Raw genomic sequence first — 23,786 nt, forward strand, 5'->3', positions numbered from 1 at the left:
ACATCATGTGGGATATGTATAGCACAACTATGGAATTTGTTGATGGTTGATAGATAACACCCTGGGATGACAAAAGGCCAGAACCTGGGCCCAGGTGACCTCTCCCAGGACATATGTGCATTTTAAAAAAGGAACTTCCTGGGGTTAAGAATAATTAGAAGGAAATACCTCTAAGGTGTTAGGAATTTCAAGCCCCAGGACACCAAACTGAGAAAGAAATTTGGGGTGGCCAAAAATGAGAATGTCACTCTCTCTCTCCTCTTTTTTACATGAGGAATTTCAGCTCTATTTTTAAAATTAATTTACTTTTTAAAATTCAAGTACAATTAACATACAACGTTATATTAGTTCAGGTGTGCAATATAATGAATCAAAAGTGTAGGAGAGGAGTTAAGATGGTGGAGGGTTAGGGAGACCCTAGGCTTGCTTCCTTCCTCAAACACAGCTAAATATCAAATCATTTTGAACACCCAAGAAATTGATGTGAAGACTGAGAGAGCAAAAGGATATAACTAAAGGTGAAAAAACTGCCACATCCTGGAAGGTAGGAGCTGTGGAGAGTTTATTTGGGGGAGAAAAGAGTTTCAGGTGCTATGATGAGGAGGGAGCCCTAATCACAGAGAGAGGAGAGAGAGAAAGAAAGAGAGAGAGAGAGAAAGAGTGAAAGTGCACACAGGGAATTTCACAAGAACAACTCTTCCCCAAAACCATCCACAGGGAAATGGAGAAGCACGGAATTCATAAGATGAAGAATGCCATTCTTTATCACCAATGATGCCTCCCTGCTTGCCTTTCCTGGTCTCTTGGTTCCATAGTACCCGGGGCACAAAACCCTTCTTGGTACCTGTGATACTGGTTACCCTTTGTTTTTAGGCTTTGGACCCTTCTACCTGGCATCTTTGGCAGGGGTGTGCTCCAGGTAGGTCTCATCATTTCCATGGTTCCACTCAGTCCCTTCCTGCTGATCTCCCCTCCTGCCCTACCAAGGTATGCTCCAGGACCAGACTGATGAGGCAGAAGGGCTTCATTAACAGAAGCAGCTGCCTAGGGGCAGCAGGTCGAGGGCTGGGAGGAGGTGATGTACCAGGGGCCCCAAGGGGGTCTCTTGCTGCATGAGTCTAGCCACTACTCTCTTCATAGTCAAAGGCGGGTCTGGGGTAAAATTTAAGGAGGAAGGGGCTCATTCCTGGACTAATAAAAGGCAGTCAGAGTTGAGGAAGTTTCCTCTCCTAGCTCCACTCTTTCTGTGCAGTGCTTTTTGGCAAGTCATTGTCCATCTCTGGGTCTTGATTTCCTCTTTTGCTTGCCTTATACTTAACTGCTTTGATTTAAGGAAAGGCAGTCCTACTAATCTCAAGTTCTCCTTCCTCCAAGGCTGTTTGAGGACCTTATCTATTGCAATAAGAGGCTCTTGAAGCCTTTGTTCCTAACCACCTTAACTGGGAGAAGTAGGTTCTGTCATCAAGGCACACAATGGCAGCTGAAGAGCCCTCCTCTCCCTCATCCCTGGTCAGAGCCAGATCTTATACTACCAACAGCTTACCTCTTCTTGTCTTCCTCATTCCAGATAACATCAAGATGCCCAAGATTGAAGAAACTGTGCTACAAAATGATCCCCGTGAAGCAGAGAGTGGGGCTTATAAGCCTAAAACACCAGGGAAGAGCCAGGAAAACAAGAGTTTCTGTTTAGATGACCATTCTCCTGGTACGTCTAGAATTCTACCATCACATCCTTGGGTAGTGCTTGATAGCAGTTACATTAAAGGAATAGACTGCCTGTGGCTTAAGTGTCTTTAAGGAGCATAGAAGTCTCTTGCAACCTTGCATTTTTTCCTTCCTCATCCTTTCACTACTCCTCTTTTGGATTATTATTTTTGTTGTTTTTTTTCCCCTTTGAATATTTACATATAGGACCTAGGAACTTTACCAACAGGTAAAATTGAAAGACATTTTGGCTGTAGAGAAAGAGGCCAACAAAGCATAATAACTTGTGTTTGACAATCCTTGAGAGTCTTTGGAAATAGATTACATATTTACTTATTTATAAAATCCAGAATAATTAACATACAGTGTATATTAGCTTCCAGTGTACAATGCAGTGATTCGATAATTCTATATATTATTCAGTGCTCATCATGATAAGTCTACTCTTCAACAATTTAAAAATTTTTTTAAATGTTTATTTATTTTTGATAGAGAGAGACAGAGCATGAGTGGGGGAGGAGCAGAGAGAGAGAGGGAGACACAGAATCCGAAGCAGGCTCCAGGTTCTAAGCTGTCAGCCCAGAGCCCGATGCGGGGCTCGAACCCACAAGCCATGAGATCATGACCTGAACGAATTTGGACGCTTAAGCGACTGAGCCACCCAGTGCCTCAACAACTTTTTTCAATGTTTATTTATTTTTGAGACAGAGACAGACAGATAAATCTACTTGTAATCCCCTTCAACTGTTTCACTCATCCCCCTCCCCACCTACCCTCTGGCAACCACCGTTTTATTCTCTATATTTAAGAGACTGTTTTTTAAGATTTTAATTCTGTATGGTTAATATACAATGTTATATTAGTTTCAATATACTGATCCACCAATTGTATACATTACTCAGTGCTCATCATGGTAAGTGTACTCTTAATCCTCTTCACCTATTTCACCCATCCCCCCATGCACCTCCCTCTGGTAACCATCAGTTTGTTCTCTATAGTTGGGTCTGTTTCTTAGTTTGTCTCTCTATTTTTTTCCATTTGTCCTTTGGTTTCTTAAATTCCACATATCAGTGAAATTGGATGGTATTTTTTTCTCTGATTGACTTATTTCACTTAGCATTATGCCCTCTAGATCCATTCATGTTGTTGCAAATAGCAAGATTTTTTCTTTTTATGGCTGAGTAATATTTCATTATGTATATATACCACATCTTCGTTCTCCATTCATTTATTGATAGGCACTTACATTGCTCCCACAATTTGGCTATTGTAAATCATTTTTCAATAAACATAGAGGTGCATATATCTTTTTGAATTAGTGCTTTCATACTCTTGGGTAAATACTTAGTAGTGGAATTATTGGATTATAGGGAAATTCTATTTTTGGTTTTTTGAGGAACCTCCATACTTTCTTCCACAGTGGCTGCACCACTTTGCATTCCCACCAACAGTGCATGAGTGTTCCTTTTCTTCCACATCCTAGCCAACACTTGCTGTTTCTTGTGTTTTTGGTTTAGCCATTCTGACAGATGTGAAGTGATACTCATTGTGGTTTTGATTTGCATTTCTCTGATGATCAGTGATGTTGAGCATCTTTTCATATGTCTGTTGGCCATCTGGATGTCTTTTTTGGAGAAATGTCTATGCATGTCTTCTGTCCATTTTTTAATTGGGTTATTTATTTTTGGGGTATTGAGTTGTATAAGTTCTTTATATAGTTGGGATATTAACCCTTTAGCAGATACATCATTTGCAAATATCTTCTCCCATTAGGTGAGTTGTCTTTTTCTTTTATTGATGGTTTCCCTCATTGTTCACAAGTTTTAATTTTGGTGTAGTCCCAATAGTTTAACTTTCATTTGTTTACTTTGGCCAAGGGAGATATATCAAGAAAAATGTTTCTGTGTCAAAAAGATTACTGCCTATGTTTTATTTTAGAAATTGTAGGTCTCACTGTTAGGCCTGTAATCCATTTAGAGTTTTTGTGTGTGGTGTAAGAAAGTGATCCAGTTTCATTCTTTTACATGTGGCTGTCCAGTTTTCACAGCACCATTTGTTGAAGAGACTATCTTTTTCCCATTGTATATTCTTGTCTTTTTTGTATGGATTAATTTATCATAAAAGTGTAGGTTTATTTCTGGGCTCTCTATTCTGTTCTACTGATCTATGTGTCTATTTTTGTGTGAATACCATTATATTTTGATTATTATAGCTTTTAGTATACCTTGGATTGTGATACCTCCCATTTTGTTCTTTCTCAAGAAGTCTTTTGTGGTTCCATACAAATTTTAAGATTGTTCTAGTTTGTGAAAAATGGTGTTGGTATTATGATAAGGATTGCGTTGAATCTGTAGATTGCTTTGGAAAGTATGAACATTTTAACAATATTTGTTCCTCCAATCTATGAACATAGAATATCTTTCCATTTGTTTGTGTCATCTTCAATTTCTTTCATCAGTGTTTTATAATCCTCAGAGTACAGGTCTTTCACTCCCTTCTTTAAGTTTATTCCTAGCCATTTTATTCTTTTAGGTGCAATTGTAAATGGGATTGTTTTCTTAATTTCTTTCTGTTACTTCATTATTAGAGTATGGAAATGCAACAGATTCCTGTGTGGGGGGCCAGGGCTCGGTGCCAGGCTGAGACTGGGTCGAGCAATGTTCCCTGTTGACTCAGCCAACCCGGTGGTTCTCCCTCCCATTCCCCCACTTTCAAGGGCATACGAAAGCCTTGTCAAGGCTGAGAAAGTTAATTCCTGAAGCCTGTGGTCTGCAGGTGTTGGCAGTAATGCTACCTCCCTTTTTCTACCCCGAGTCAGATAGAAACAAACATGGGAATTGTGTTTTGCTAGCAATTTTATCAACAAGGTCTTGTTGTGACCCATCTAGAAAATGCACAAGAAACACAGAACTAAATGTTTTGGTTGGCAGCGATTATGTGAAACCTGTTTATTCTTAGAATGGCCTGACCCATAAGAGTCTGGATATAAAAGATTGTGTACAGCAACAATAAAGCCGTCACTTGGGCCATCAGCCTAGGAGACCCTCCTGTTCCCAAACTTTCTTCTCTCTCTTTTTTCTTGCATTCCCCTACCCTCAGGACCCTGACCTCGGTGTTTGTCGCGCCGGTCGCGACATTCCTGTATATTGATCTTTGTATCCTTCAACTTTACTAAATTCGTTTATCAGTTCTAATAGTTTTTTTGGTGGAATATTTAGGGTATATATATATATATATATATATATATATATAGTATTATGCCATCTACAAATAGTGAACGTTTTATTTCTTCCTAACTAATTTGGATGTCTTTTATTTCTTTTTATTGTCTACTTGCTGTAACTAGGACTTCCAGTACTATGTTGAATAAAAGTGGTGAGAGTGGATATCCTTGTCTTGTTCCTGTTCTTAGGGGAAAATTTCTGAGTTTTTCACCATTGAGTATGATGTTACTGTGGGTTTTTTATATATGGCCTTTATTAGGTTGAGTTATGTTTCCACCAAACCTAGTTTAAAAAAAACCCACAATGTTTATTTATTTATTTTGAGACAGAGAGCAAGCGGGGGTGGGGCAGAGGGAGAGAGAGGGAGAGTCAGAGAATCTCAAGCAGGCTCCACATTGTCAGCACCAAGTCCAATGAGGGGCTCGATCTCATGGACCATGAGCGGATACCTGAGCGGATATCAAGACTTGGATTCTTAACCCAGTGAGCCACCCAGGCGCCCCCCACCAAACCTACTTTTTGGACAGTTTTTATCATGAGTAGATGTTGTGCTTTGTCAAATGCTTTTCTGAATCCATTAAAAAAGGTGATATTGTTTTCCAACGTTTTTTTTTATTTATTTATTTTTTATTTTTGGGACAGAGAGAGACAGAGCATGAATGGGGGAGAGGCAGAGAGAGAGGGAGACACAGAATGGGAAACAGGCTCCAGGCTCCGAACCATCAGCCCAGAGCCTGACGCGGGGCTCGAACTCACGGACCGCGAGATCGTGACCTGGCTGAAGTCGGACGCTTAACCGACTGCGCCACCCAGGTGCCCCAAGGTGATATTGTTTTTATCCTTTCCCTTGTTAATGTGATGTATCAAGTTGACTGATTTGCAAACATTGTATCATTGCATGCCAGGAGTAAATCCTACATGATTGTATTGCATATATTTTAAAAGTATTGTTGGATTTGGTTTGCTAATATTTTGTTCAGGATTTTTGCATCCACGTTCATCAGAGAAACTAGCATGTAGTTTTCTTTTTTTGGTAGTGTTTTTTCTTAAAATTGTTATTTAAATTTCAGCTAGTTAACACACAGTGCAATATTATTATCAGGTGTACAATTTAGTGATTCAGCATTTCTATACAACACCCAGTGCTCATTACAACAAATGCATTCCTTAATCTCCATCACCTACTTAATCATTCCCCCACCCACGTCCCCTGTGGTAACTATCAGTTCTCTATAATTAAAAATATGTTTATTTTTTAAAAAGTTTATTTATTTATTTTGAGAGAGAGAGAGAGAGAGAGAGAGAGAGAAAGCACGTGAGCAAGTGGGGGAGGGGCAGAGGGAGAGGGAGAAAGAGAATCCCAAGCAGACTCTGTACTATCAGCATGAGCCCAACACAGAGCTCAATCCTACAAACCATGAGATCAGTACCTGAGCTGAAATCAAGAGTCATATGTTAAACCAACTGAGCCACCCAGGTGCCCTAAGAATCTTACTTTATTCGCCTCTCTCTTTTTTCCCCCTGTGCTAATTTGTTTTGTTTCTTAATTTGCACATGAGTAAAATCATATGGTATTCGTCTTTCACTGGCTGACTTATTTTGCTTGATCCTCTTTATCTATCCATCTATTGATGGACACTTAGGCTGCTTTCATATTTGAGCTATTGTAAATGATGCTGATATAAACATACAGGTGAATATGTCCTTTTAAATTCATGTTCTTGTGTTCTTTGGGTAAATACCTAGTAGTGCAATTACTGGATCCTAAGGTAGTTCTATTTTTAACTTTTTGAGCAACCTCCATACTGTTTTCCACAGTGGCTGCACCAGTTGGCATTCCCACCAACAGTGCAAGAGGGTTCCTTTTTCTCCGTATCCTCACCAACACCTGTTGTTTCTTATGTTGTTGATTTTAGCCCTTCTGAGGTGTCAGGTGATATCTCATTGTAGTTTTGATTTCTTTTTCCCTGACAATCAGTGATGTTAAGCATCTTTTCAGGTGTCTGTTGGCTATCTGGATGTCTTCTTTGGAAAACTGTCTGTTTATGTCTTCTGCCCATTATTAATTGGATTACTTATTTTTGGGTGTTGAGTTTTATAAGTTGTTTATATATTTTGGATACTAACGTTTTATCAGATAGTGTCATTTATAAATATCTTGCCCCATTCTGTAGGTTGCCTTTTAGCTTTGTTGATTGTTTCCTTCATTGTGCAGAAGTTTTTTTTTTGTTTTTTGTTTTTTTTTTTTTTTTTTTATTGTGATGAAGTCCCAATAGTCTATTTTTGCTTTTGTTTCTCTTGCCTCAGGAGACATATCCAGTAAGAAGTTGCTAAGGCCAATGTCAAAGAGGTTACTGCCTGTGTTCTTCTCTAAGAATTTGATAGGCTGCTATCTTAAATTTAGGTCTTTCATTGAATTTATTCCTGATGTTTATAGCAGCATTACCAAAAATAGCGAAATTATGGAAAGAGCCCAAATGTCCATCTCCTGATAAATGGATAAAGAAGATGTGGTGTGTATATATATACAATGGAATATTACTCAGCCATAAAAAATAATGAAATCCTGCCATTTGCAAAGATATGGATGGAGATAAAGAGTATTATACTAAGTGAAATAAGTCAGAGAAATACAAATGCCATATGATTTCACTCATATGTGGAATCTAAGAAACAAAACAGGTGAACATAGGGGAGAAAGAGAGTCAAACCATAAAACAGACTCTTTTTTTTAATATATGAAATTTATTGTCAAATTGGTTTCATTACAACACCCAGTGATCATCCCAAAAGGTGCCCTCCTCAATACCCATCACCCACCCTCCCCTCCCTCCCACCCCCCATCAACCCTCAGTTTGTTCTCAGTTTTTAACAGTCTCTTATGCTTTGGCTCTCTCCCACTCTAACCTCTTTATTTTTTTTCTTCCCCTCCCCCATGGGTTTCTGTTAAGTTTCTCAGGATCCACATAAGAGTGAAACCATATAGTATCTGTCTTTCTCTGTATGGCTTATTTCACTTAGCATCACACTCTCCAGTTCCATCCACGTTGCTACAAAAGGCCATATTTCATTTTTTCTCATTGCCACGTAGTATTCCATTGTGTATATAAACCACAATTTCTTTATCCATTCATCAGTTGATGGACATTTAGGCTCTTTCCATAATTTGGCTATTGTTGAGAGTGCTGCTATAAACATTGGGGTACAAGTGCCCCTATGCATCAGTACTCCTGTATCCCTTGGGTAAATTCCTAGCAGTGCTATTGCTGGGTCATAGGGTAGGTCTATTTTTAATTATCTGAGGAAATTCCACACTGCTTTCCAGAGCGGCTGCACCAGTTTGCATTCCCAACAAGAGTGCAAGAGGGTTCCTGTTTCTCCACATCCTCTCCAGCATCTATAGTCTCCTGATTTGTTCATTTTGGCCACTCTGACTGGCGTGAGGTCATATCTGAGTGTGGTTTTGATTTGTATTTCCCTGATAAGGAGTGACGTTGAACATCTTTTCATGTGCCTGTTGGCCATCCGGATGTCTTCTTTAGAGAAGTGTCTATTCATGTTTTCTGCCCATTTCTTCACTGGGTTATTTGTTTTTCGGGTGTGGATTTTGGTGAGCTCTTTATAGATTTTGGATACTAGCCCTTTGTCCGATATGTCATTTGCAAATATCTTTTCCCATTCTGTTGGTTGCCTTTTAGTTTTGTTGGTTGTTTCCTTTGCTGTGCAGAAGCTTTTTATCTTCATAAGGTCCCAGTAATTCATTTTTGCTTTTAATTCCCTTGCCTTTGGGGATGTGTCCAGTAAGAGATTGCTACGGCTGAGGTCAGAGAGGTCTTTTCCTGCTTTCTCCTCTAAGGTTTTGATGGTTTCCTGTCTCACATTCAGGTCCTTTATCCATTTTGAATTTATTTTTGTGAATGGTGTGAGAAAGTGGTCTAGTTTCAACCTTCTGCATGTTGCTGTCCAGTTCTCCCAGCACCATTTGTTAAAGAGACTGTCTTTTTTCCATTGGATATTCTTTCCTGCTTTGTCAAAGATGAGTTGGCCATACTTTTGTGGGTCTAGTTCTGGGGTTTCTATTCTATTCCATTGGTCTATGTGTCTGTTTTTGTGCCAATACCATGCTGTCTTGATGATGACAGCTTTGTAGTAGAGGCTAAATTCTGGGATTGTGATGCCTCCTACTTTGGTTTTCTTCTTCAAAATTACTTTGGGTATTCGGGGCTTTTGTGGTTCCATATGAATTTTAGGATGGCTTGTTCTAGTTTCGAGAAGAATGCTGGTGCAATTTTGATTGGGATTGCATTCAATGTGTAGATAGCTTTGGGTAGTATTGACATCTTGACAATATTTATTCTTCCAATCCATGAGCAGGGAATGTCTTTCCATTTCTTTATAGCTTCTTCAATTTCCTTCAGAGGCTTTCTATAGTTTTCAGCATACAGATCTTTTACATCTTTGGTTAGATTTATTCCTAGGTATTTTACGCTTCTTGGTGCAATTGTGAATGGGATCAGTTTCTTTATTTGTCTTTCTGTTGCTTCATTGTTAGTGTATAAGAATGCAACTGATTTCTGTACATTGATTTTGTATCCTGCGACTTTGCTGAATTCATGTATCAGTTCTAGCAGACTTTTGATGGAGTCTATCGGATTTTCCATGTATAATATCATGTCATCTGCAAAAAGCGAAAGCTTGACTTCAATTTTGCCAATTTGGATGCCTTTGATTTCCTTTTGTTGTCTGATTGCTGATGCTAGAACTTCCAACACTATGTTAAACAACAGTGGTGAGAGTGGGCATCCCTGTCATGTTCCTGATCTCAGGGAAAAAGCTCTCAGTTTTTCCCCATTGAGGATGATGTTAGCTGTGGGCTTTTCATAAATGGCTTTTATGATGTGTAAGTATGTTCCTTCTATCCCCACTTTCTCAAGGGTTTTTATTAAGAAAGGGTGCTGGATTTTGTCAAAGGCCTTTTCTGCATCAATTGACAGGATCATATGGTTCTTCTCTTTTTTTTTTTTTTATTAATGTGATATATCACGTTGATTGATTTGTGAATGTTGAACCAGCCCTGCATTCCAGGAATGAATCCCACTTGATCATGGTGAATAATTCTTTTTATATGCTGTTGAATTCGGTTTGCTAGTATCCTATTGAGAATTTTTGCATCCATATTCATCAGGGATATTGGCCTGTAGTTCTCTTTTTTTACTGGGTCTCTGGTTTAGGAATCGAAGTAATACTGGCTTCATAGAATGAGTCTGGAAGTTTTCCTTCCCTTTCTATTTCTTGGAATAGCTTGAGAAGGATCGGTATTATCTCTGCTTTAAACGTCTGGTAGAACTCCCCTGGGAAGCCATCTGGTCCTGGACTCTTATTCGTTGGGAGATTTTTGATAACCGATTCAATTTCTTCGCTGGTTATGGGTCTGTTCAAGCTTTCTATTTCCTCCTGATTGAAGTTTGGAAGAGTGTGGGTGTTTAGGAATTTGTCCATTTCTTCCAGGTTGTCCAATTTGTTGGCATATAATTTTTCATAGTATTCCCTGATAATTGTTTGTATCTCTGAGGGATTGGTTGTAATAATTCCATTTTCATTCATGATTTTATCTATTTGGGTCATCTCCCTTTTCTTTTTGAGAAGCCTGGCTAGAGGTTTGTCAATTTTGTTTATTTTTCCAAAAAACCAACTCTTGGTTTCATTGATTTGCTCTACAGTTTTTTTAGATTCTATATTGTTTATTTCTGCTCTGATCTTTATTATTTCTCTTCTTCTGCTGGGTTTAGGCTGCCTTTGCTGTTCTGCTTCTATTTCCTTTAGGTGTGCTGTTAGATTTTGTATTTGGGATTTTTCTTGTTTCTTGAGATAGGCCTGGATTGCAATGTATTTTCCTCTCACGATTGCCTTCGCTGCATCCCAAAGCATCTGGATTGTTGTATTTTCATTTTCGTTTGTTTCCTATATTTTTTAATTTCTTCTCTAATTGCCTGGTTGACCCACTCATTCTTTAGTAGGGTGTTCTTTAACCTCCATGCTTTTGGAGGTTTTCCAGACTTTTTCCTGTGGTTGATTTCAAGCTTCATAGCATTGTGGTCTGAAAGTATGCATGGTATAATTTCAATTCTTGTAAACTTATGAAGGGCTGTTTTGTGACCCAGTAGGTGATCTATCTTGGAGAATGTTCCGTGTGCACTCGAGAAGAAAGTATATTCTGTTGCTTTGGGATGCAGAGTTCTAAATATATCTGTCATGTCCATCTGATCCAATGTATCATTCAGGGCCCTTGTTTCTTTATTGACCGTGTGTCTAGATGATCTATCCATTTCTGTAAGTGGAATGTTAAAGTCCCCTGCAATTACCACATTCTTATCAATAAGGTTGCTTATGTTTGTGAGTAATTGTTTTATATATTTGGGGGCTCCGGTATTCGGCGCATAGACATTTATAATTGTTAGCCCTTCCTGATGGATAGACCCTGTAATTATTATATAATGCCCTTCTTCATCTCTTGCTACAGCCTTTAATTTAAAGTCTGGTTTGTCTGATATAAGTATGGCTACTCCAGCTTTCTTTTGGCTTCAAGTAGCATGATAAATAGTTCTCTATCCCCTCATTCTCAATCTAAAGGTGTCTTCAGATCTAAAATGAGTCTCTTGTAGACAGCTAATAGATGGGTCTTGTTGTTTTATCCATTCTGATACCCTATGTTTTTTGGTTGGCGCATTTAATCCATTTACATTCAGTGTTATTATAGAAAGATACGGGTTTAGAGTCATTGTGATGTCTCTATGTTTTATGCTTGTAGCGATGTCTCTGGTACTTTGTCTCCCAGGATCCCCCTTAGGATCTCTTGTAGGGCTGGTTTAGTGGTGACAAATTCCTTCAGTTTTTGTTTGTTTGGGAAGACCTTTATCTCTCCTTCTATTCTAAATGACAGACTTGCTGGATAAAGGATTCTCAGCTGCATATTTTTTCTGTTTAGCACACTGAAGATCTCGTGCCAATCCTTTCTGGCCTGCCAAGTTTCAAAAGAGAGATCAGTCATGAGTCTTATAGGTCTCCCTTTATATGTGAGGGCACGTTTCTTCCTAACTTCTTTCAGAATTTTCTCTTTATCCTTGTATTTTGCCAGTTTCACTATGATGTGTCGTGCAGAAGATCAATTCAAGTTATGTCTGAAGGGAGTTCTCTGTGCCTCTTGGATTTCAATGCCTTTTTCCTTCCCCAGTTCAGGGAAGTTCTCAGCTATTATTTCTTCAAGTACCCCTTCAGCACCTTTCCCTCTCTCTTCCTCCTCTGGGATACCAATTATCTGTACATTATTTCTTTTTAGTGTATCACTTAGTTCTCTAATTTTCCCCTCATACTCCTGGATTTTTTTATCTCTCTTTTTCTCAGCTTCCTCTTTTTCCATAACTTTATCTTCTAGTTCACCTATTCTCTCCTCTGCCTCTTCAATCCGAGCTGTCGTTGTTTCCATTTTGTTTTGCATTTTGTTTAAAGCGTTTTTCAGCTCCTCGTGACTGTTCCTTAGTCCCTTGATCTCTGTAGCAAGAGATTCTCTGCTGTCCTCTATACTGTTTTCAAGCCCAGCGATTAATTTTATGACTATTATTCTAAATTCACTTTCTGTTATATTGTTTAAGTTCTTTTTGATCAGTTCATTAGCTGTTGTTATTTCTTGGAGATTCTTCTGAGGGGAATTCTTCCGTTTGGTCATTTTGGATAGTCCCTGGAGTGGTGAGGACCTGCAGGGCACTTCCCTTGTGCTGTGGTGTATAACTGGAGTTGGTGGGCGGGGCCGGAGTCCGACCTGATGTCTGCCCCCAGCCCACCGCTGGGGCCACAGTCAGACTGGTGTGTGCCTTCTCTTCCCCTCTCCTAGGGGCGGGATTCACTGTGGGGTGGTGTGGCCCATCTGGGCTACTTGCACACTGCCAGGCTTGTGGTGCTGGGGATCTGGCGTATTAGCTGGGGTGGGTAGGCAAGGTGCACAGGAGCAGGAGGGGCAGGCTTAGCTCACTTCTTAGGAGATCCACTTCAGGAGGGGCCCTGTGGCAGCGGGAGGGAGTCAGATCCGCTGCTGGAGGTTTGGTCCCGCAGAAGCACAGAGTTGGGTGTTTGCGGGGAGCAAGCAAGTTCCCTGGGAGGTACCGGTTCCCTTTGGGATTTTGGCTGGGGGATGGGCGAGGGAGATGGCACTGGCGAGCGCCTTTGTTCCCCACCAAACTGAGCTCTGTCATCTGGGGGTTCAGCAGCTCTCCCTCCCTTTGTCCTCCAGCCTTCCCGCTTTCCGAGCAGAGCTGTTAACTTATGACCTCCCAGATGCTAAGTCGCTAAATCGAGCTTGCTGTCGGAACACACTCTGTCCGGCCCCTCCGCTTTTGCCAGCCAGACTTGGGGTCTCTGCTTGGCCGGCAGGCTGCCCCTCTGCCCCGGCTCCCTCCTGCCAGTTCATGGAGAGCGCACCGCCTCGCCACCCTTCCTACCCTCTTCCGTGGGCCTCTCTTCTGTGCTTGGCTCTGGAGACTCCGTTCTGCTAATCCTCTGGTGGTTTTCTGGGTTATTTAGGCAGGTGTAGGTGGAATCTAAGTGATCAGCAGGACGCGTGGTGAGCCCAGCATCCTCCTATGCCGCCATCTTCCAACCCTCAAGAACTTTAAATGAACATGCCATCATGATCACATTTGTATCTTAAAAAAAAAATCATTTATTTTAGCATGAATATGTGGCATGGTGTGTGTAAGACTTTGTTGGGGGCAGGAGGACCATTTAATAGACTTATTGAAATAGTCCAGGTAGGAATTTATAGTAGATGGGGATGGATTACAGAGATATTTAGGAAACAAAATCTCTGGAATTTTGTGACCCAGTAGATAAATAGATGAGGGGAAAGTAATTTAGAAGGAATCCAGTACACACCAGAGTTATGTGTTGGTGACATCTCACAAGTGGGATTGGTGTGTTGGGGGATGAACTTTGACATTTTTACCCACTTGTTTTTGTATTTCTTGTATTTTTTTTAAAAAAACATGCATTATTATTATATTTTTAAGATGAAAAGAGCTAAACTCTCTGGTTTGCATGAATAAGGAACAGGGCTGAACGGGGGAGATAATGAGTTGAATTTTCAGCTTGCTGAGTTTCAGGTGTACCTAAGACTTTCAAGTTTTATCAAGAAGGAAATTTTTTCTTGGGTTTCAAAACTGAAATAAAAAGAATATCTAGTGTAAAGTATAATTATATGGACACAGAAACTAAGGTATACATTTAGGTTAGATGCAGAACCAGGACTAGAACTCAAGGGCTCAACCCCTAGTTCATGGTTCTTTCTACTGCAGGAGAGCTTCTCTGGATCCCTGAGGTCCCTTCTGAGATGATTTGGTTAACATCTTTGCATCTGATACTAAACTCAGTTTATTCAACTCTGCCCATCTACATATAGCTCTTGGCCTGTCAATTTAATGATCTTTAATGATATTAAAAGTGCTGTTTGGGATTTAGGACATTATGATCCTGTATCAGTTCTCTGGGTAGAGAGCAATTTGCTCATTTAAACTTCTTATAGTTTGGAAGGCAGATTCATGGAGACAATGTACAATGCTTTTTGGGACCATCTGAAAGCACAGCTATCCAGTACTCCCCTGACCTCACTTATGCTCTTGAACTTTTAAAAGAATTTAAGGAGTTGAGTAACCAACCTCTCATTTGTGGATGTTAAGTTTCTGGGCAGACCAAATCTTTGGATTGTTGATGGCTACCAATATCCTAAGTTGCATACTGCCTTTCTGAACATGGTCCATTACTTAAATAGACCATCTAGAGAAGCATTTTATTTGTATGATATGAAGCTTGAAAGTTGGTATCTTGCTATAATATCACAGTATATTGTTCAATTAAAAAGATTTTCACTGAGCTTTTTCTATGTTTCAGAAGCACATAAGTGAATAAAAGAGCCCTTGCCCACAAGGATCTCATACTTTTGAGTCAGAAAGCAATTTCAAATGATCTTTAATGGTTCCTTTGCTTATTATCTTTTACCTTTCAAGTAAAACAATCAAAATGTCTTTATCCCTCATTAGGAGTGCTTCAATCACCTTGTGGTGGTGTGTATTTTTTTTTATATTTTATATTCTGCACTTCTTTTTATGATACTCCTATTTTTATTTATATTTTAACCTCATTGTGCTGAAGAAATAATATTGCACTATTGTTATTACTGATCCCAGTGAAGCCTTGTGTTATAATTGGTCCCTAAACAGAAAGAAATAATATTCTCCTACAAGAAAATTAGAGACCTAGTTTTTGAGACTCCAAAAAGACATAGGCTGTGATGACTTTGTTTTAAGAGGGCTGTTCATTGGAGAGTGTTAGGATTTCTAAACAATTTCATTCCATTGACTGTGTGCACCAGTCCAAGATGAAGCTGTGCAGAAAGTAGAAAGCATAACAGATCCTGTGCAGTTACTGAGGTAAGAAACTAAATGTAGTGACCCTGAAATCTGCCTTAGACAACTGTGCCAGAAAACTCTAGGCTGGATACTGTGTTGTAGCTCCTGCCTTATCTTGCTCTTCTATACTGATGAACTGACTAATATCTCTTATTTTCCTCCCTAGACTAGTGGCTGTTGTTTTCCAAGGATAGTCTCTTGGGGTCTTTTTTGGTGATCTTTAGATCATTTGGGCTCCTTTTAATAAATGATGCTAAGACATAGCATAGTAATTCTTTCTTCTAGAGATTTCAAACAGCCCTTTCCCAGATGTTCTCCTATGTATCTTAACTTATACCCTGTGAGGGGACATAAATGAAGATTATCCCCGTTTCATAGCTAGGAGAACCAAGACTCAGAACGGTAAAGTGATGTGACCAATGAGTTAGAAATTCAATCACCATCACTCCAGCTACTCATAGTTAGTTATTAGGGCTTTGATCATTTCCCTTCCACTGAGTACTCTTTCTAAAAAGTAGTGGCTACATTGGAAAGAGTTCTAGACTGGTAACTAAAAGGACAAAAGACATATTTGTCTTTACTTCTGACAACAATCACTTTGTGGTCTTGGGTCCCTAACTGCAGTATTTTTATATGTAAACTCAAGTTAGATGGTTGTTTTTAAGGCCCACTTTAACTCTAAAATACTGTGATTTTAGAACTTCTTGCTTGAGTTCCACCCTTCCACACTAGAATTCCTTTCATAGTGTAAATGTTTGATTTCTTCTTATGACAGAAGTATCTTCCATGTTCTCGTCCTGGTGAAAATGGACATGGTGAGCTATACTATCCAGAGCCTTTGACCCTGCCTGCAGGAACATTATGTCCAGTATGAATGAGCTAAATTTCAAGAACTCCTTGACAAGCATCCCAGTATGTTTAAAATTTAAGTGCAGGAGAGGGAGATTTGACTTTGGGTTTGCCTTCTTACAGTGATAAAGTATTTTCTAATTTTTGAATAGAAAGTTTCTTTTCTGGGTAAAGGGTAGGGAAAAGGAATATTTCACTAGGACAGAAAGTCCAACAAAATAATTTTTATTGACCAAGTCTTAGTCTTTAAGCCTCACATATTCACTTTTATGTCATAGATCTCCTTGATTACACCACAAAATGGCTAACCAAAGTAGCAACAGATCTCATTATACCATCTCCAAGTTCTCATGGATCTTCCAGCTCCTGTAGCTTGGCCTGTTCACCTCCAAGTTGGGTAGCTAAAAACTCAGATGTCCCCAATTCCACAAGGGTGCTATTCCAGAGTTATATGAACCTTCTCCGGGATCCTGATAATTATGAGTTCCCTGAGGTACAAATGTGTTTTAGAGCTTTGCCTTTTTGTTTTGTATTTAACATCTCTACCAGAACTTTCCTCTCTTAACCCACTCTTCCCTCTCTCAACAGACTTTGCTGATGGACAAAATCTGGCTGTGGGAGATGGAGTCCCAGCTGCACCAGTTAACTATCCTAGCCTCAGTCTTGTTAATAGCCAGAAGTTTCTCTGGTAATGCTTTACTCAGGTTTTCTGAATTTGTGGATAAACTGAAGTGCATAACCAAGGCCATGACAGAGGAATTTAACTCTAGGTAAGCTTGATAGGCAGATCTTTCTTAGAATTGAAAATAATATGTGTTTTTTGGTAATATATTATTGATTATTTGTCATCAAAAACCACACAAAGGACCTTGGGGACCACTGGCAAAGATTGTTGGTGTCTTTTGAGAAGTCAAGTCTTGGAATAGAGTAATAAAACTTAGTTCCAAAGAGAAGGGTGTGGAGGCTAGTTTGCTACAAATGATTCATTATCATGTTTTCTAAAAATAATTCATTAGATATTTGAATGGGTGATGTTGGATTTGTGTATGTATATTAGTTGATCAGTAATATTGATTGATCATCACTGCATGCAGAGCACCACAATGAAAATAAAAAGAGGAATTAGAAGTCCAGGTCTCTTAACATATTTATAATTTAATTGGTGAAATATGAAAAGAACAACCAGGAAAATACCCAAGAAAATCTTAAAACAAGATTTAAATAACGTTTATATGACTAAAGAATACTGAGTGAATCCAACTATAGAACTGAACCCTTCTCCAATTTATGTTGTTTTACTTGAAGATGAATATAATACTATATGTATGAATTAGTTGGCCCCTTGAGGATAACAATGAAGGTTTTTAATCTGTACATGGGGTCCTGCTGTCTACCAGTAGTGGCGACTTAGAATTATCCTTTGAGGACCTGTCTTCTATTAGGGGTTTTCTGGGCTTTGACCCTAGGTCAGGGCCACTCTGCTCTGACCCTATGTCAAGGCCACTCTGATTTCTGTCCTTCATTATCTAGGCCTCAAGAGGCTATGCTGAGTGTGAGTGAACAAGTGTCTCAGGAAATCCATCAAGGCCTCAAAGACATGGACCTTACTGCCCTGAGAAGATAAAACATGGCATCTCTTTTAGGCTAACTCCAGAATATTGCCAAGGAGAACTGTGTTCATAACATCATTGGTAAGAGTCCCATAGTAGTGATAGGGAGGGGTGCCAAGAATGTAGAGGATGAAGGGACACCTTGGTGGCTCAGTTGGTTAAGTGTCTGACTCTTGATTTCAGCTCAGATCATGATCTCACAGTTTGTGAGGTCAAGCACCATGTCCAGCTCTGTGCTGGTGGCATGGAGCCTACTTGGAATTCTCTCTCTTCCTCCCTTTCTCTCTGCTCCTCCTGCATGCTCTATCTTTCTATTTCAAAAAAAAAAAGATAAATAAACTAAATAAAAAAGAATGTGGAAGATGAAGAGATAAACATAACCTTGGAAGCCAGTTAGCTAACTATTTAAAAATAGAAAAGCATGCTCATTGGGAAAGACTTTTGGCTTTAGTTTTCTCATCTATAATATGCAGGGTTGAAATAGATCTCTTTCAGTTTGAAGAGTGATTGTATGGTTTTAAAGTGGACCCATAGCTAAGATATGTAACTTGCAGGTGTGAAATACTGTCCCATCAACCCTACCAAGTCATCCCTGGTCATTTTCCTAACTATATAGTCCAAGATCTATGATGGGAGACCTTTCCTCTAGCCTATGTTTTAAAAGTTACATTGTGGGCTCCTACTCACCTCCAAGGAACTAATACTGACTTAGGCTGTAGGACATATTCCATGCTGCAATGGAAGCAGTAAACTTGGCCAGCTTGCTTCTACTTTTGCATCTTAACATCAACTGATGTGGATGTGTAGGACTGAATTTTGTGCACTGTTGCAATGCATGCCTTTATAATTTCATCTACAATATCTTGGATCCTCTTGGTAGGTCAATGCATACAAGGAACTCACTTAAAACCATATAATCTTATGAATATCCAGAAATTTGCTAGGTCAACATATTTTGAACATGCATTGTCTTTGGGAGCTTGATAGCATTCCCTCCTCAAAAATGAAGTAGATAATTCTCATTTATACAGTTTATCCAGATGAATGGGTAGGTCAGTGAATATCTCAGTTAACTTAATCTTTGGTGAGCAAAAAGTGCAAGGACATTGTGAATTTTTTTCTGAAACCTCTTTGATCTTCCTCTTTTCATTGTTTTATCTTGCTTACAGATCAATGAATCAATCCATTTGTTTCTCAAATGTTTGGTTCATGGCATGCAGGAGTCTCTGCTAGACTTTCCTGGAGGCTTTATTCTCATCAAAGGGGAGTTGACAGAACTAGGCTGGAAATTTTTCAATCTGATGCATCATAATCAGCAAGTATTTAGCCCCTACTATGCCAAAATCCTAAAAAACGAAAACAAAAACAAAACCCAACAACAACAAAAAAACAATATATCATCCCTTCAGCTCAGGCACAAGAAACAGAAGTGGGGTCTGATAGTGATGGATCCCAGATATGGCAACAGGGAACCAGGAGAGAGGGCTCACCATGTTCCTGGGATGACATCACCTGTGGTCAATAGAGCAGCTAGTCCTCTTCCTCACTACAACCAGGACACAGAGATGCAAGGTCAAGCAAGTAACACCAAGTGGTCCAACCTCAGTTAATAAACTTCTGAGCTGCAAGAAAACTTTAGTTCCTTTTGTTTTGCAACTGATTATGGGTTCTGTGCCCTTATATCCTAACTAGCTGAGAATCCAGTGAACCCTCAGCTTTCCTTCAGAGTATGCTAGTGGTTGAGCAGGAATCAAGGCATCAGGTGCTAACATTATTTTGTATAATGGAAAATAATTTCCTTGAGGGCTATGAAAACCCTTTTTGGAATGGAATTATCCAGAGTATGAATATAAAGGCAAGTCAGAAAATCAGAGCCTGAAGTGGGACTTGAACCCATGAACCGTGAGATCACGACCTAAGCTGAAGTCGCCGCTTAACTGGCAGCCACCCAGGTGCTCCTATTTATTTTTATTTTAAAGAGAGAGAGTGTGTGAGTGTGGGAGAGGGACAGAAGGAAAGAGAGGAAGAGAAAGAGAGAGAATCTTAATCAGGCTCTACGCTGAACGACACAGGGCTTGATCCCATGATCCTAGGATCATGACTTGAGGCGAAATCAAGAGTCAGACATTTAAGCAACTGACCCACCCAGGTGCCCTTCCCTATAATTTTAAAGGATGTAGCAATAGTAAGAGCCCCCACCTCCTGTTCTGGTCTATGGAATGAGGCAGTATGAAAACTGGGGACTGGATGAAAGTTGATATTGTCTGCTAACAAGCATTCAGTTGAGGACAGTTCTCAGACTCTATAGGATTCATGTCACTCAAGTGATCATAAGGGTGAGGTTTGGAGTCTTTGGTAGTAACACCAAATGAAAGCAGTTAAGTCAGTGACTGACTTGTATGAAGTTCATCCTTGGTCCTGTTCTGTAGATGAATTAATATCCTGTTTCAACATCTCTAGGATTAGAACAACCCATTCTTCTTGACAGAATGATGTGGGTTTTCAAGGGCGGAAGCAGCCACCATAATTCTCACTTGCACTCTGGAACTCTAACTTCCAGGTTATGATTGTAAACTCAGTTGGAATCACACATGACAAATGTTCTAGGTCCACAAGGACCTGGGCTTGTTTTCTGAGATTGTGGAGATTCATCCCTTAGGCCAACTGCAACAGACCAATAGCAATCTAGGAGATTAAGGAAAAAATTCAGTTTGGAATTTGACTTGTTTGGAATGGGCAGGGGAAAATAGAAATTCACTTATGGGACATTATAACTGGGTTATCCAATGTCCTCACTATTTCAGGGAATGGAAAGAGCTGAGGATAACTTACTTAACCCAAGAAATATAACAGATGGGATCTGTGTTCCATTAGTCCCAGGGAAGTTTCTCCAGAGATTGGATCCCAAATGGGTAACACAGCTAGGTGATTGGAGTAATAATTTTACTTTGGCTAGATATAGGAAACACAGAGGAGCTGGGGAATAGACCATTCAAGGAGTCTATTCTTGTGACTTAGTTAAGTCTCAGGAAAGAGACTAAGGCTGGTGAATATGGTGTATGTAATAAGCAGGTAGTGAACTTTGTCTAGTTGGATTTTCAAATATGATTTGCAAATATTTATAAAAATTTTTTAAAAAGTCTTAATTTTGGAAGTCTAATTGTCTTTGAAAAATGTGCTCTGAAGGTATCTTTGTAGAGATGACTGGTGGATACAGACATTGGACTGAAATGAACCTTTGCTATATTATACTCTATAAGTACAATTTGGCATGACTAATTTAGAGATTCTGAGTTGGTTCCATATCTCCACATGGAGGAGATAGGAACCCTAATTCTAAACAAGGAAAGATAGCTTCATTTAATTCTTCTCACAGTTTAGGGATTCTATGTATAGAGAAATTGATAGTATATGCACATGGTTAAAGAAGGCATTTGGTGGGTGTGGCTGTGTGGTTCTGTCAGTTAGGCATCTGACTCTTGATTTGGGCTCAGGTCATCATCTCATGGTTTGTGAGTTCGAGCCCCGCATTGGGTTCTGTGCTGGCGGTGTGGAGCCTGCTTGGGATTACCTCTCCCATATCTCTCTCTGCCCCTACCCCTCTTACTCTCTCTTTCAAAATAAATAAATCAGCTTAAAAAATTAAAAAAAAGCATATGGTGAAAAATCCATTTCTCTCCCACTCCTGTGTCTCATTTCTCCTACATAGAGGAAACCACTGTTGCCAGATTTTTGTGTATTCTTCCAGAGATATTCTCTGCAAATTCAAGTACATATTATAACATTTGTGGGCATATATGTCCCAGGCACTTTTCTATGTTCTCTACATATATGATTTACTCCTTTACAATTTATCTCCAATTTATTTTTCCAGTTCTAGTGCAGTGTAGCAGAAGAAACGCTAATTGGAACTTGTTTTGGTGTTTTTTGTTTGTCTGCTCTGGAATAAGAGAAAATCTTTTCACTTTCTGGGATTTTTCTTTTTCTTCATCTATAAAACTGTGTATTAGACTAAATCAGTGATTGTATTTTTAAATATCCTATATGTTCATTTTTCAAAAAAATGAAATTTTTCCAGATGGACATGAATAAGATAAAAACTAGGCACCTTGAGTTGAAGCAGAGCTGTAAAAAGTAGTTTTGAGGATTGCTTGCAAACCACTTCACTAGATGATCTCTAAAGGTTCCAGTACTATTTTCTTATGGCTGCTGTAACAAATTACCACAAACTTGGTGGCTTAAAACAACATGTACTTGTTCTCTTATAGTCCTGGAGTCCAAGTACGAAATCAGTCTTACTGGGTCAAAAACAAGGTATTGGCAGGGCCTCCCTCTGGCATCCCTAGAAAAGAATTTGTTGACTTTCCATTTCTACCTCTAGAGCTGCATTGTTGTATTCCTTGGCTTGTGATCCATTCCTCCATCATCCAAACCAGCAGCATAGCATCTTTCTTCAGTCATCACATTGCCTCTTTCTTCTGTGTCAAATCTCCCTTTCCCTTCCTTTTAACAAGGATACTTGTTATTACATTTAGTGCCTACCAGAATAATCTCTCCATCTAAAGATCCTTAACTTAATTACATCTGCAAAGTCCCTTTTGCCATATAAGACAACATTTACAGGTTCCAGGGACTGAGACATTGATATCCTTACAGGCTATTATTCAGGTTACCATATAGTATGCTTTCTGACCCCCTAAAATTTATATCCATTCTACATGCAAAATGTGTTCACCTCATCCCAATATCCCCCAAAGTCTTAACACATTACATATCAATATAAGTCCACAATATCAACTGTAAATCATTTAATCAGATACGTGAGAAACTGAGTATGATACTCCCTTGGGAAAAACTATTAGTGGGCCTGTGAGGGAGTAAAAACATTACCTCTTCCCAAATTACAGTGGTAGGATAGGAATATGATAATTAACAGACATTCCCACTCCAAGTGTGAGAAAATAAAGAAAATAGTTATTGGCTCCAAGGAATTTTGAAATCCAACCAGACAAGCTCCACTAGGCTTAAAGGCCTAGGAATAATTCTCTATGGCTAGAGGCTCTGACTTCTATGCCTGAGGCTCCACCCTTTATATCCAAGGCTCTGTCCTCAGAGTTATCCTTCCATTTTCCTTGAAGGATAATACATGTTTGAAGCTGAGTACTTTTATCAGCCTGTTTCCTGCCTGTAGAATTTTGGGAGTCCAACAGCCTTCCTTCATTTGATCCTCTCTTTTTCCCATTCAGTTCAAGTTGGCAGTGTTTCTGCTGATATAACATTCTCAAAAACCTTATGAGTCAACTGTTTATATGTCAAATATTCATTGCATTTGACCAGAAGAGCTTTCACAGATCTTTCCTGGATAAACACATTTTTGTAACTGGAATCTGCTGAGATAGTTGATGGGATCCATGAGTCACATGTTTAATCTCCTCAAAGGGCCCTCTGTATGAATAAATACTTTGATCTTTTCATCCTTTAGAAGCTCTAACAAAGGTTGTTCAGCCATACCCATTGCTTTCTCTTTAGGGAATGATTTCCTCATAGTGAATCCCTTAGTTTTAGCATCTTTTACAATTTGAATAGGCTCAGAATTTCCCAAATAATTAAGTCTAGGGTTTTTTATTCTTAACATTCTTCCTTCAGTTTATGTGTTCCTTCTTCTTTACTATAAGCAGCAAGGAGAAAAAAGGCTACACCTTTAACATTTTATTTGGCATTCTCCTCAAAATATCATGTTCATTCCTTACAAATTCTGCTTTCTACACAAATGGAAGACACAATTAAGCTGAGCTATCTACCACTTTATAACAAGGTTATCCTTTTCTCCTGTTTTTAAAAACATGTTCCTTATTTCCTTCTGAACTCTCACCGGCAGTGCCTTTAACATTTATATTTCTATCAAAAGTTTATGATAATTTAGGTATTCTCTAAAGTGATCTAGG

At 39.2% G+C, this 23,786-nt stretch overlaps 1 pseudogene; it reads left to right on the forward strand.

Annotated features, from left to right (window-relative positions):
- Nucleotides 1-1,473: 1,473 nt before the first annotated feature.
- Nucleotides 1,474-19,366, forward strand: LOC145713745 (T-complex protein 11-like X-linked protein 2; annotated as a pseudogene).
- The last annotated feature ends 4,420 nt before the right edge of the window (nucleotides 19,367-23,786 follow it).

The sequence above is a fragment of the Panthera onca genome, chromosome X (genome assembly GCF_046562875.1).
Source record: "Panthera onca isolate mPanOnc1 chromosome X, mPanOnc1 haplotype 2, whole genome shotgun sequence".
Lineage (NCBI taxonomy): Eukaryota > Metazoa > Chordata > Mammalia > Carnivora > Felidae > Panthera > Panthera onca.